This window comes from Oryx dammah, unplaced genomic scaffold (genome assembly GCF_014754425.2).
Source record: "Oryx dammah isolate SB20612 unplaced genomic scaffold, SCBI_Odam_1.1 HiC_scaffold_2, whole genome shotgun sequence".
NCBI lineage: Eukaryota > Metazoa > Chordata > Mammalia > Artiodactyla > Bovidae > Oryx > Oryx dammah.
The window spans coordinates 156,910,195-156,926,156 of NW_024070186.1; the positions used below are offsets into that span (position 1 = coordinate 156,910,195).

At 40.2% G+C, this 15,962-nt stretch overlaps 2 pseudogenes; one reads left to right on the plus strand and one right to left on the minus strand.

Moving 5' to 3' along the window:
- Window positions 1-15,962, plus strand: part of LOC120882208 — a 933,819-nt pseudogene that overhangs the window by 647,615 nt on the left and 270,242 nt on the right.
- LOC120854716 overlaps window positions 15,294-15,962 on the minus strand; it is an 828-nt pseudogene continuing 159 nt past the window's right edge.

Here is a 15,962-nt window from a genome sequence, read left to right on the forward strand (position 1 = left end):
ATTGTGATTATCTGGGTCGTGAAGATCTTTTTTGAACAGTTCTTCCGTGTATTCTTTCCACCTCTTCTTAATATCTTCTGCTTCTGTTAGGTCCATACCATTTCTGTCCTTTATCAAGCCCATCTTTGCATGAAATATTCCCTTGATATCTCTAGTTTTCTTGAAGAGATCTCTAGTCTTTCCCATTCTGTTCTTTTCCTCTATTTCTTTGCATTAATCACTGAAGAAGGCTTTTTTGTCTCTTCTTGCTATTCTTTGGAACTCTGCATTCAGACGCTTCTATCTTTCCTTTTCTCCTTGGCTTTTCACTTCTCTTCTTTTCACAGCTATTTGTAATGCTTCCCCAGACAGACATTTCGCTTTTTTGCATTTCTTTTCCATGGGGATGGTCTTGATCCTTGTCTCCTGTACAATGTCACGAACCTCATTCCACTATAGTAAAGTAATGCTCAAAATTCTCCAAGCCAGGCTTCAGCAATACGTGAACCGTGAACTTCCAGATGTTCAAACTGGTTTTAGAAAAGGCAGAGGAACCAGAGATCAAATGGTCAAAATCTGCTGGATCATGGAAAAAGCAAGAGAGTACAGAAAAGCATCTATTTCTGCTGTATTGATTATGCCAAAGCCTTTGACTGTGTGGATCACAAAGCACTGTGAAAAATTCTGAAAGAGATGGGAATATCAGACCACCTGACCTGCCTCTTGAGATACCTATATGAAGGTCAGAAAGCAACAGTTAGAACTGGACATGGAACAACAAACTGTTTCCAAAGAGGAAATGGAGTACGTCAAGGGTGTATATTGTCATCCTGCTTACTTAAATTATATGCAGAGTACATAATGAGAAATGCTGGGCTGGAAGAACCACAAGCTGAAATCAAGATTGCTGGGAGAAATATCAATAACGTCAGATATGCAGATGACACCACCCTTATGGCAGAAAGTGAAGAGGAATTAAAAAACCTGTTGATGAATGTGAAAGAAGAGAGTCAAAAAGTTCGCATAAAGCTCAACATTCAAAAAACTAATATCATGGTATCCAGTCCTATCACTTCATGGGAAATAGATAGGGAAACAGTGGAAACAGTGTCAGGCTTTCTTTTTTTCGGGTCCAAAATCACTGCAGATGGTGATTGCAGCCATGAAATTAAAAGAAACTTACGGCTTGGAAGGAAAGTTATGACCAACTTAGATAGCATATTCAAAAGCAGAGACATTACTTTGTCAACAAAGGTCCGTCTAGTCAAGGCAATTGTTTTCCCAGTAGTCATGTATGGATGTGAGATTTGGACTGTGAAGAAAGCTGGGCGCTGAAGAATTGATGCTTTTGAATTGTGGTGTTGAAGAAGACTTGAGGCTCCCTTGGACTGCAAGGAGATTCAATCAATCCATTCTAATGGAGATCAGTCCTGGTTGTTCTTTGGAAGGACTGAGGCTGAAGCTGAAATTCCAATGCTTTGGCTACCTGATGCTAAGAACTGAATCATTGGAAAAGACTCTGATGCTGGGAGGGATTGAGAGCAAGGGGAGAAGGGGACGACAGAGGATGAGATGGCTGGATGGCATCACTGACTCGATGGACATGAGTTTGAGTGAACTCCAGAAGTTGTTGATGAACAGGGAGGCCTGGCCTGCTGCAGTTCATGGGGTTGCAATGAGCTGGACGTGACTGATCAACTGAACTGACCTGAACTGAACATATAATATAACATACAGGGCTTCTCTGGTGGCTCAAATGGTAAAGAATCTGTGTGCAATGCGGAAGACCCTGGCCAATTTCCTGGAGGTGGAAATGACTAACGACTTCAATATTCTTGCCTGGAGAATTCCATGGACAGGGGAGCCTGGCAGTCTACAATCCATGGAGTCATAAATGGTAGGACACAACACACACATACATATATGTCTGTGTGAGACTTCCCTGGTGGCTCAGACAGTAAAGCGTCTGCTTGCAATGCAGGAGAGCCCGGTTTGACCCCTGGGTTGGGAAAATCGCCTGGAGAAGGAAATGGCAACCCACTCCAGGTACTCTTGCCTGGAAACTCTCATGGGCAGAGGTGCTTGGTAGCTACAGTAGATGGGGTCACAAAGAATCAGACACGACTGAGCAACTTCACTTCCACTTTCATAGCATATATACTATATTATACTTTATTTATTAATGTCTTTGTGATTCCATGGACTATATAGTCCATAGATTTCTCCAGGCCAGAATACCTGAGTGGTTAGCCCATTCCTCTCTCCAGGTGATCTTTCCAACATAGGATTCAAACTTATGAATCTGCATTGTGGGCAGAGTCTTTACCACTGAGCTACCAGGGAAGCCCATATATACATATATGTGTGTATACACACACACACACACACACACACACACACACTTCACTTTTATGGTTTGGAAGTTCGTTTTTTTTCAATTTGTTTCCTACTTATAAAAAGGAGATAATACCAGTTTCTATCTCTTTGGATTGTTATGGAGACTACTCTCAATACCAATACACCTTATATTTCTTTAATTTTTTATTAGAATGAATGCTTGTGAATCTATATACATTGTTGAATTCAGTAATATGCAAGAATATTCCAAATGTTTACCCTTGCCTAAATACTTCTTATTTCTTGCCATCATTTCTTCTGTCACTGCAGAATTTATGATTATAATGCTCAACTATTTTCTTTATATCATAAGTATTCATTTATAAGATTATTGACAATGCATTTTGACCCTTGCTGCCATTGAATACATGTTAGGTTCCAATCACATTTTATGATTCATCTGAAATAGCTTTCTTACTATTCAGTTTCTTAATAATGTTTTTCATCTGAGCAATTGTCAAAGTATAGATTAAAAGATTTAACATGGGAGTTATCATAGTGTAGAACACAGCCACTGCTTTATCAGTAGGTAAAGTAGTTGCTGGTCTCAAGTATACAAATATGCAGGACACAAATATTAAGACCACCACTGTTGTAGGGGAGACACATGTGGAGAGAGCTTTTTGCCTTGCCTCCAAGCTCTGGGACCTTAGGGAGTGCAGAATGACCACGTAGGAGCCAATCAAGGAAAGGAAGTTTAACAGACAGAGGAAACCACTGTTGACAGCAACAAAGAGCCCTAGAGTATTAGTACAGGCAAGATTGAGCAAAGGATTCAAGTCACACATAAAGTGATCTATGATATTAGGGCCACAGAAAGGTAATCTGAAGATGAAGATGATCTGTATGAATCTATGAAGAAAGCCTGCTACCCATGACACTCCCATTCACAGATGACATACTCGATGAGTCATGATGCTTGTATAGTGCAAGGGGCTTGCAGATGGCCACATAGTGGCCACAGGTCATCACAGTAAGCAGGATGACTGCAACATCTCCAAAGAAATGTTCCCCAAAATTTAGGTCATACACGCATTATTACAATGGTCTTCTTTTCATGGAGTGAATCTACTAAGAGTTTAGGGGTATTGACAGAGGAATCATTTCAGTTCAGTTCAGTTCAGTCGCTCAGTCATGTCCGACTCTTTGCAACGCCATGAAACTACAGCATGCCAGGCCTCCCAGTCCATCACCACCTGCTGGAGTCCACCCAAACCCATGCCCATAGAGAAGGTGATACCATCCAAGTATCTCATCCTCGGCCGTCCCCTTCTCCTCTTGCCCCCAATCCCTCCCAGCAACAGAGTCTTTTCCAATGACTCAACTCTTCGCATGAGGTGGCCAAAGTCCTGGAATTTCAGCTTCAGCATCATTCCTTCCAAAGAAATCCCAGGGCTGATCTCCTTCAGAATGGACTGGTTGGATCTCCTTGCAGTCCAAGGGACTCTCAAGAGTCTTCTCCAACATCACAGTTCAAAAGCATCAATTCTTCGGTGCTCAGCCTTCTTCACAGTCCAATTCTCACATCCATACATGACCATAGGGAAAACTTAGCCTTGACTAGATGGACCTTAGTCGGCAAAGTATATGTCTCTGCTTTTGAATATGCTATCTAAGTTGGTCATAACTTTTCTTCCAAGTAGTAAGCGTCTTTTAATTCATGGCTGCAGTCACCATCTGCAGTGATTTTGGAGCCCCCAAAAATAAAGTCTGACACTGTTTCCACTGTTTCCCCATCTATTTCCCATGAAGTGATGGGACCGGATGCCATGATCTTCATTTTCTGAATGTTGAGCTTTAAACCAACTTTTTCACTCTCCTCTTTCACTTTCATCAAGAGGCTTTTTAGTTCCTCTTCACTTTCTGCCATAAGGGTGGTATCATCTGCATATCTGAGGTTATTGATATTTCTCCTGGCAATCTTGATTCCAGCTTGTGTTTCTTCCAGTCCAGCGTTTCTCATGATGTACTCTGCATAGAAGTTAAGCAGGGTGACAATATACAGCCTTGACACACTCCTTTTCCTATTTGGAACCAGTCTGTTGTTCCATGTCAGGTTCTAACTGTTGCTTCCTGACCTGCATACAGATTTCTCAAGAGGCAGGTCAGCTGTCTGGTATTCCCACCTCTTTCAGAATTTTCCACAGTTTATTGTGATCCACACAGTCAAAGGCTTTGGCATAGTCAAGAAAGCAGAAGTAAATATTTTTCTGGAACTCTCTTGCTTTTTCCATGATCCAGCAGCAGATGTTGGCAATTTGATCTTTGGTTCCTCTGCCTTTTCTAAAACCAGCTTGAACATCAGGAAGTTCATGGTTCATGTATCGCTGAAGCCTGGCTTGGAGAATTTTGAGCATTACTTTACTAGCATGTGAGATGAGTGCAATTGTGTGGTAGTTTGAGCATTCTTTGTCATTGCCTTTCTTTGGGATTGGAATGAAAACTGACATTTTCCAGTCCTGTGGCCACTGCTGAGTTTTCTAAATTTGTTGGCATAATGAGTGTAGCACTTTCACAGCATCATCTTTCAGGATTTGAAACAGCTCCACTGGAATTCCATCACCTCCACTAGCTTTGTTCATAGTGATGCTTTCTAAGGCCCACTTGACTTCACATTCCAGGATGTCTGGCTCTAGATGAGTGATCATACCATCGTGATTATCCGGGTCATGAAGATCTTTTTTGTACAGTTCTTCTGTGTATTCTTGCCTCCTCTTCATAGTATCTTCTGCTTCTGTTAGGTCCATACCATTTCTGTCCTTTATTGAGCCCATCTTTGCATGAAATGTCCCCTTGGTATCTCTAGTTTTCTTGAAGAGATCTCTAGTCTTTCCCATTCTGTTCTTTTCCTCTATTTCTTTGCATTCATCACTGAGGAATGCTTTCTCATCTCTTCTTGCTATTCTTTGGAACTCTGCATTCAGATGCTTCTGTCTTTCCTTTTCTCCTTTGCTTTTCACTTCTCTTCTTTTCACAGCTATTTCTAAGGCTTCCCCAGACAGCCATTTTGCTTTTTTGCATTTCTTTTCCATGGGGATGATCTTGATCCCTCTCTCCTGTACAATGTCACGAAACTCAGTCCATAGTTCATCTGGCACTCTATCTATCAGATCTAGGCCCTTAAATCTATTTCTCACTTCCACTGTATAATCATAAGGGATTTGATTTAGGTCATACTGAATGGTCTAGCGGTTTTCCTTACTTTCTTCAATTTGAGTCTGAATTTGGTAATAAGGACTTCATGATCTGAGCCACAGTCAGCTCCTGGTCTTGTTTTTGTTGATTGTATAGAGCTTCTCCATCTTTGGCTGCAAAGAATATAATCAATCTGATTTCAGTGTTGACCATCTGGTGATATCCATGTGCAGAGTCTTCTCTTATGTTGTTGGAAGAGGGTGTTTGCTATGACCAGTGCATTTTCTTGGAAAAACTCTATTAATCTTTGGCCTGCTTCATTCCACATTCCAAGGCCAAATTTGCCTGTTACTCCAGGTGTTTCTTGACTTCCCACTTTTGCATTCCAGTCCCCTTTAATGTAAAGGACATCTTTTTTGGGTGTTAGTTCTAAAAGGTCTTGTAGGTCTTCATAGAACCATTCAACTTCAGCTTCTCCAGCATTGCTGGTTGGGGCATAGACTTGGATTACCATATTGAATGGTTTGCATTGGAGATGAACAGAGATCATTCTGTCGTTTTTGAGATTGCATCCAAATACTGCATTTCAGACTCTTGTTGACCATGATGGCCACTCCATTTCTTCTGAGGGATTCCTGCCTGCAGTAGTAGATATAATGGTCATCTGAGTTAAATTCACCCATTCCAGTCCATAATAGTTCACTGATTCCTAGAATGTCAACGTTCATTCTTGCCATCTCTTGTTTGACCACTTCCAATTTCCCTTGATTCATAGACCTGACATTTCAGGTTCCTATGCAATATTGCTCTTTACAGCATCGGACCTTGCTTCTATCACCAGTCACATCCACAGCTGGGTATTGTTTTTGCTTTGGCTCTATCCCTTCATTCTTTCTAGAGTTATTTCTCCACTGATCTCCAGTAGCATATTGGGCACCTACTGACCTGAGGAGTTCCTCTTTCAGTATCCTATCATTTTGCCTTTTCATACTGTTCATGGGGTTCTCAAGGCAAGAATACTGAAGTGGCTTGCCATTCCCTTCTCCAGTGGACCACATTCTGTCAGACCTCTCTACCATGACCCACCCGTCTTGGGTTACCCCACAGGCATGGCTGTTTCATTGAGCTAGACAAGGCTGTGGTCCTAGTGTGATTAGATTGACGAGTTTTCTGTGAGTATGGTTTCAGTCTGTCTGCCCTCTGATGCCCTCTTGCAACACCTACCATCTTACTTGGGTTTCTCTTACCTTGGGCATGGGGTAACTCTTCATGGCTGCTCCAGCAAAGCTCAGCTGCTGATCCTTACCTTGGATGAGGGGTGTCTCCTCACCGCTACCCTTCTTGACCTTCAACGTGGGATGGCTCCTCTAGGCCCTCCTGTGCCCAGGCAGCCACTGCTTCTTGGAGGTGGGGTTGATCCTCCCGGCCACCGCCCCTGGCCTGAGGCATGGGGTTGCTCCTCCCAGCCGCCACCCTTGGCCTCGGGCGCAGGGTGGCTCCTCTCAGGCACCGCCTCTGGCCTGTGATGCAGGGTAACTTCTCTCATACATCGCCCCTGACCTCAGACGCGGGGTAGCTCCTCTCAGCTGTTCCTGCACCATCACAGCCTGGCATTCTCGGCTTCTGCCCCTGACCTCGGACGTGGGGTAACTCCTCTCACCCGCACTTAGTGCACCGGCCAGTTGCAGCCGCTGGTGCACTAAGCACAGGCAGCTGCGACCCTCTGATGCTAGCTACAGACCTGTTCTATATGGACTTTCTTATGTCAAGGTACATTCCTTCTATTTCTAATTTGTTGGGAGATTTTTTTTTACAAAATAATGTTGAATTTCTATGTGATAATTAACAACTCAAGAAAAAATTAAGAATATAATTCCACATAAAAAGCATCAAAAAATAAAATATTTAAGTAAACTTAACCAAAGAGACTAGTCTTGTAAACCAAAAACTACAAAAGGTTACTGACAGATATTATGGAACACACACAAATATGAAAAGACATTTATGATCTGGGACATTTAAAAGTATTAAGCTGTTAATATTATCTCAAGTGATCTACAGATCCAAATAGCAAAATTGATTTTGCAGAAATAGAAAAACTCATGCTAAAATGAAATCTCAAGGACTCGAAATTGCCAAAACAATCTTGAAAACAGGAAAGCTGGGGGTCTCATGCTTCCTGACTCTAAAACATACTATACAAAGCAATGGTTATCATGGCACCAGTATTCTAATAAAGATGGACAGTGGACTAATGGAATAAATAGAAAGCCTAGAAATAAACCTTTGTATATCTCTTTAGATAATTTTCAACAAGGGTGCCAAGAGTATTTAGTGGGGAAAAGATATTATAACAAGTTATACAAAGGCAATCACAAAAAAGCAATTATTGTATGATTTCACTTACATGAAGCACTTAAAGCAGTCAGATTCATAATGGGGTTCCATGAGCTTAAATGGAGAATTTTGTTTAATGACTAATTTCAGTTTGGGAAGTTGGAAAAGTTTAGGAGATGGATAGTGGTAGTGTTTGCATAACAATATGTGTCACTTTAAAATGATTAAAATTGTAAATTTTATTATGTATGTTTTACTAAGTCATGTCCAACTCTGCTGATCCCATGGGCTGCAGCTGACCAGGCTTCCCTGTCCTTTTTGATCTCCTGGAGTCTGCTCAAAGTCATGCTCATTGAGTTTGTGATCCTATCTAACAGTCTCATCCTCTGTCATCCCCTTCTCCTCCTGCCTTCAATCTTCCCCAGAATCAGGGTCTTTTCCAATGAGTTGACTCTTTGTATCAGGTGGCCAAAATATTGTAGCTTCAGCTTCAGCATCAGTCCTTCCAAGAATAGTCAGGGTTTATTTCCTTTAGGGTTGGCTGGTTTGATCTCTTTACCGCACAAGGGATTTCCAAGAGTCTTCTCCACTGCTGCTAAGTCACTTCAGTCATGTCTGACTCTGTGCGACCCCAGAGATGGCAGCCCCCCAGGCTCCCCCGTCCCTGGAATTCTCCAGGCAAGAACACTGGAGTGGGTTGCCATTTCCTTCTCCAATGCATGAAAGTGAAACGTGAAAATGAAGTCACTCAGTCGTGTCTGACTCTTAACAACGCCATGGACTGCAGCCTACCAGGCTCTTCCGCCCATGGGATTTTCCAGGCAAGAGGACTGGAGTGGGGTGCCATTGCCTTCTCCTACCACATTTCAAAAGCATCAGTTCTTTGACACTCCACCTTCTTTATGTATATATGACCACAATTTTCAAAATAAATGTAAGAACTAAGAGACTTCCCTGGTGGTACAGTGGATGGGAATCTGCCTGCCAGTGCACAGGACATAGGTTCAATCCCTGGTCTTGGAAAATTCCACATGCTGCAGAGCAATTAAGTCCATGCTCCACAACCACTGAGCACATGCTCTAGAGCCTGAGAGGGACGACCTCAGAGCTGCACTCCAGAACTACCAAAGTCTGCATACTCCAGGGTCCTCTAGCCACAACTAATGAGCCCTGGTGCTGCAATTACTGAAGCCCAGGCACCCTAGAGACAGCAAGTCACAACTACAGAGCCCTCAGGCTGCAGCTATCGAAGCCCATGCACCTAGAGCCTGTGCTCCTCAACAAGAGAAGCCACAGAAATGAGAAGCCCACACACCACAACTAGAGAGCATCCCCCACTCTCCACAACTATAGAAATCCCACGTGCAGCAATGAAGACCCAGCACAACCAATAAATAAACAAAACAGTGTATGTGTTAGTTGCTCAGTCATGCCCAACTCTTTGCAACCCCTTGGACTGTAGCCCACCAGGCTCCTCTGTCCATGGGATTCCCCAGGCAAGAATACTGGAATGGTCTGCATTCCATGTCAAAAAAAAAAAAAAAAGATGAAGTCAGTTTCTTAAAAGGAACAAAAAGAATAAAAACCTAAGGTGACTTCATTAATTGGTTTATGATAGCTAGATAGCCCAAAGCATATGCAAATATCATTGGCTTCAAATAAACTTGGGTAACTTGTTTAAAAGGCAAATATGTTAATCCAATGGCAAAACCACTAAACTTTCTTTTTTAAAAATATAAATTTATTTATTTTATTTTTTAATTTAAATTTATTTATTTTAATTAGAGGCTAATTACTTTACAATATTGTGTTGGTTTTGCCATACATCAACATGAATCTGCCACAGGTATACACGTGTTCCCCATCCTGAACCCCCCTCCCTCTACCATCCCTCTGGGTCGTCCCAGTGCACCAGCCCCAAGCATTCAGTATCATTCATCAAACCTGAACTGGCGATTCATTTCATATATGATATTATACATGTTTCACAATTAAATTTTCTATTTTTTATTTTTATTTTATATTAGAGTACAGCTGATCAGCAATGTGTTAGTGTCCAGTGTAAGGCAAAGGGACAGAGTTATACATATATATGTATCTATTGTATCAAATTCGTTTTCCATTTAAGTTATTACAAAATATTGAGTATAGTTCTCTGTGTTATAGAGTAGGCCCTTGTTGATTATCTATTTTAAAAATACTAGTGTGTATCGTCAATATCCAAGTATTATGTAATCATCTTGAGCAGCCTTCTAGTCTCCTCTGTCCATGGAATTTTTCAGGCAAGAATACTAGAGTGGGTCACCACTGTCTGCTCCAGGGAATCTTCCTAATCCAGGGAGCAAACCCAAGTCTCTTGCATCTCTTGCATTGGCAGGTGGATTCCTTACCACTAGTGCCACCTGGGGTTGTAATAAGTCACAATAAATTAAACATGTTTGCATTTCAAAAAAAAAATCTCTAAAACTATATCCTAACACATTTTTGTAGGTGTTTTTTTTTTCTTTTTCTTTCTTTCTTTTCTTTTCTTTTCTTTTTTTTTTTTTTTTTTTTTTGGCAGGGGTTTATATTCTTCCTGACAAAGCCCATGGACAGAGAATCCTGGTGGGTCATGGTCCATACAGTTTCAAAGAGTGAGACAGGACTGAGGCGACCTAGCACCTAGCACAGTGCATGGCAAGAAGATCTCAGCAGCACAAGATGCTCAGCAGTAATTTAAGTCCTGAACTTCTTTGAAAGAGATTATTTTTTCCCTAAAGCAAGTGTCAGGTAGCATTTTAGGTGTCATAGCTAAAGAATAGCAGCTATATACAAGGGATTAAAAACATGGGCAGGAACTGAAAGTTTAACCCAATGATACAATAGTGACTTGTTAAGTGAAAGTACCAATTCTTATCTGGATAATAGTTTTTTTTAATACTCTAAAGGTATAAATTCTTTGTAAATTAACCTTCTAAATGGGGCTATTGGTTTTAGAAAAGGCAGAGGAACCAGAGATCAAATTGCCAACATCCACTGGATCATGGAAAAAGCAAGAGAGTTCCAGAAAAACATTTGCTTCTGCTTTATTGACTATGCCAAAGCCTTTGACTGTGTGGATCACATTAAACTGTGGAAAATTCTGAAAGAGATGGGAATACCAGACAGCTGACCTGCCTCTTGAGAAATCTGTATGCAGGTCAGGAAACAACAGTTAGAACTGGACATGGAACAACAGACTGGCTCCAAATAGGAAAAGGAGTACGTCAAGGCTGTATATTGTCACCCTGCTTATTTAACTTCTATGCAGAGTACATCATGAGAAACGCTGGACTGGAAGAAACACAAGCTGGAATCAAGATTGCCTTGAGAAGTATCAATAACTTTAGATATGCAGATGATACCACCCTTATGGCAGAAAGTGAAGAGGAACTGAAAAGCCTGTTGATGAAAGTGAAGGAGGAGAGTGAAAAAGTTGGCTTAAAGCTCAACATTCAGAAAATGAAGATCCCATGGCATCCGGTCCCATCACTTCATGGGAAATAGATGGGGAAACAGTGTCAGACTTTATTTTTTTGGGCTCCAAAATCACTGCAAATGGTGACTGCAGCCATGAAATTAAAAGACGCTTACTCCTTGGAAGAAAAGTGATGACCAACCTAGATAGTATATTCAAAAGCAGAGACATTACTTAGCCGACTAAGGTCTGTCTAGTCAAGGCTATGGTTTTTCCTGTGGTCATGTATGGATGTGAGAGTTGGACTGTGAAGAAGGCTGAGCGCCGAAGAATTGATGCTTTTGAACTGTGGTGTTGGAGAAGACTCTTGAGAGTCCCTTGGACTGCAAGGAGATCCAACCAGTCCATTCTGAAGCAGATCAACCCTGGGATTTCTTCAGAAGGAATGATGCTAAAGCTGAAGCTCCAGTACTTTGGCCACCTCATGTGAAGAGTTGACACATTGGAAAAGACTCTGATGCTGGGAGGGATTGGGGACAGGAGGAGAAGGGGACGACCGAGGATGAGATGGCTGGATGGCATCATGGACTTGATGGACGTGAGTCTGAGTGAACTCCAGGAGATGGTGATGGACAGGGAGGCCTTGCATGCTGCGATTCATGGGGTCTCAAAGAATCAGACACGACTGAGCAACTGAACTGAACTGAACTGAATGGGGCTATTGGAGAAGGCAATGGCACCCCACTCCAGTACTCTTGCCTGGAAAATTCCAGGGATCGAGGAGCCTGGTAGGCTGCAGTCCATGGGGTCACTAAGAGTCGGACATGACAGCAACTTCACTTTGACTTTTCATTTTCATGCATTGGAGAAGGAAATGGCAACCCACTCCAGTATTCTTCTCTAGAGAATCCCAGGGATGGGGGAGTCTGATGGACTGCCATCTATGGGGTCACACAGAGTCAGACACGACTGAAGGGACTTAGCAGCAGCAGCAGCAATGGGACTATTAATGAAAATAATAGTTTTGAACATATTTTAAATTTACTTTTAACAATTTTAAGCTAATTTTCATTTAAATATTTTTATCTTATTTATACTTTATTATTCAATTTTTACTAATTTTGATATAAAAATATACAGGCTTAAGCAAAATTCTGATAAAGAATACTAATAAGGGACTTCTAGAATCTTCATATGTCAAAATATCTTAGATATCTTAGATATCAATGCGCACATGAATAAAGAGATCGGTGAAAAGATTAAAGTTTTGAATTGGGCCCAAATACAGCTGGAGTTCTAAATAAAATAGTCAGAATTTCAAATCAATGGCAAAAAGATAAATAGGTGAATATTTTTAAAAATTCTAAAATTTAAAGAACAAATACAATCAACCCCTATTTAAACTCCTAAATAAATTCAAGATGAATTAAATATTATAAGATGTAAGATTTGAAAAATGATTGAAAAATTAAGTACAAAAGAAAAAAATAACTGAAGAACTTTTGGTGCAAGTGAAATGAGAAAATACTTCCTAAGCAAGATACATTGTTTTTTAATTTAATATAAACTACAAAAAGTTTTACAGGCAAAAATAATTCTACATAGGATAAAAGGTTAAAAACAAATAGCCAGAAAGCATTAACTATCTATACAATGTAAAAGAGATCATTTCTTTTCCTTAAAATTCTCTCATAAAAATAAATAATTGAATGAATCAGATTAAAGACAATATATATATATATATATATATATATATATATATATATATATATATAATCCACAAACAAATACAAATCAAATTAAACATGTAGGTGATACTCAAACTCAATTACATCAAAAGGTTTGCTATTAAAGTAAAAAATAACTTTAATCAGATGTGATACATGTATTTATCAGGTACTGGTTGTTGAGAATGTTGTCCAAAAAATTCACATGGACTATGGACAGAACAATAGCTGTTAGTGGGGCTTCCTCAATGGCTCAGTGAGTAAAAGAGACACAGGTTCGATTCCTAAGTCAGGAAGATCCCCTGGAGAGGAAAATGGCAACCCATTCCAGTATTCTTGCCTGAAAAATCCCAAGAACAGAGACGCCTCGCAGGCTACACTCTATGGAGTTGCAAAGAGTAGGACATAGCTGAGCAGCTAAGCACAGACACAGTAGCTGTTAGTACAACCTCAAGAGCAATAGTTTGGAGTGAAGTAAGTCAGAAAGAGAAAAATAAATATAGTATATTAATGTATCTGTATGGAATCTAGAAAAATGGTGTTGATGAATCTATTTGCAAGAAAGAAATGGAGATGCAGATATAGAGATGGGACTCATGGACGCAGTAGGGTAAGGAAAGAATGAGATAAACAGAGAAAGTAGCATTGTCATATATACACTACCTTGTGTAAAACAGATAACTGTGAGAAGTTGCTATATAACACAGGGAGCCCAGCTTGGCACTCTGTGGTGACCTACAGGGCTGGAGTCTGGGGAGGAGAGGGAGGCTCAACATGCAAGTGATGCTGGTTCAGTCACTAAGTCATGTCAGGCTCCTCTGTCCACGGGACTCTCCGGGCAAGAATCCTGGAGTGGGTTGCCATTTCCTTCTCCAGGGGATCTTCCTGACACAGGAATCAAACCCAGATCTCCTGCATTGCAGGCAGATTCTTTATTGACTGAGCTAGGAGGCAAGGTGGCATGTGCATGATTATAACTAATTGGGGCTGTTGTATGGCAGAAACCAACACAACATTGTAAAGCAATTTTCTTCCAATTAAAATTAATTTTAAAAAAGAGAATGATATTTTGGCAATACATATCAATATCATCATTTTAAATGCATATACTACATGGCCTTTGAATCAAATGTAATATCAACAATTCTATACCTAGGATCTTATATTTGCACATATTCAAAAACATACATTTATTGGAAATATAACTGTCCTAAAAAGTTTGGGAATCTCATGAAAAGAATAGACATTGATTTTGATATACACTTATAGAGTGTTTTGAAAAATGAAAAAATCTAAGAAATACATATGGACTGGTATGAAAATATCTATACGATATTGCATATCTATAAGATATTGCATAGCAAAGCAAGTGATGCATATACAGAAAGAAAGAAATATACATATAGAGAATACACTTGCACCTGAAAAGATTACTAGATGATAATTAAGAAACAAATTTAGGGTCAGCCTCTGAGAATGAGGACTGGAGGAAGCTGAGAGAAAAATAGAAAATTCATTTCACATTTCACCTCATATTGTTGGGATCTCCTTGTGGCTCAGACACTAAAGAAATTGCCTGCAAGGCAGGAGACCCAGGTTCCATCCCTGGGTTGGGAAGATCCCCTGGAAAAGGGAATGGCAATCCATTCCAGTATTCTTGCCCATAGAATTCCATGGACAGAGGAGCTTGGTGGACTACAGTCCATGGAGTGGCAAACAGTCGGATTCTACTGAGTGACTACACTTTTGTAGCATTCAGTTTTCACTTATACTATTTATTATCTATTTTACTTCAGTTTCATTGTAAACAGTAAAAGTATAAAAGTAAAAATGTTGTGTATAATGCAAATGAAAAACAGTATAGGCAAGTCATACACAATTATGCATTTTAAACTGTATAAGTAAAAATGCTAATTTAAATGACAAGATGCTGGATAAAAATTACACTGTCCCTGAAAAAGAATAAAAATATAAATGCATAAGTTGATGAAAACTCAGTATAACTATGTAAAAATTTACTCTCTAATTCAATACATATCAACTCCTTGCTATATAGGCATTACACCATTCTAGATACACTGATGGGCAAGTAATTATAGTCTTTATATTCTAGTAAGTAGGAAAACTACAGTTATACCATGGTTGTATAATTGTAATCTTTAATTACTACTACCATAAACTCTTTGAAGAAAGAGAAATCAGAACAAATTTTAAAATGACTTTTGCATTCTAAGAAAATGAACTTTGATGTCAAATGACTCCCTTCATGATGGATGATGCATTTATTTAATATGGGATATGATGTTTCTTTTGCAGAGCTTCTTCATAGCATAAGTTAACTCAGAATTTCTTAGACTGTAGATTAGTGGGTTCAGCATGGGGGTTATAACTGTATAGAACATGGTCAATGACTTATCAATGTAGAAGGTCTTAGCAGGTCTTACATATATGAAAATACAGGGAACAAAGAAGCAGACAACCACAGTGATGTGGGAACCACAGGTCTGGAGGGCTTTCCGCCTCCCTTCCTGACTCAGGTTCTTCACAGAATGCAGGATGACTCCATAGGAGATGAGCAAGAGCAGAAACACAGCAGTGCAGATGAGTCCCCCATTGGCCAGCACTAAGATACCAATGACAAAGGTATCGGTACAGACGAGTTTCAGTAAAGGGTACATGTCACAGAGAAAGTGATCAATGATATTGGGGCCACAGAAAGGGAGCCCATAAACAGTGCTAAGCTGAATTACTGAATGCAGAAAACCTCCAACCCAGGACACCACAAGCAGCACAACACACACCCTTTGCCTCATGATCACCAAATAATGCAAGGGCTTGCAGATGGCCACGTATCTGTCATAGGCCATGACCAGCAGAAGGAAGACCCCTGATCCAGAAAAAAGGTGCTCTGTAAAGAGCTGGGTCATACAAGATTTGAAAGTTATGGTTTT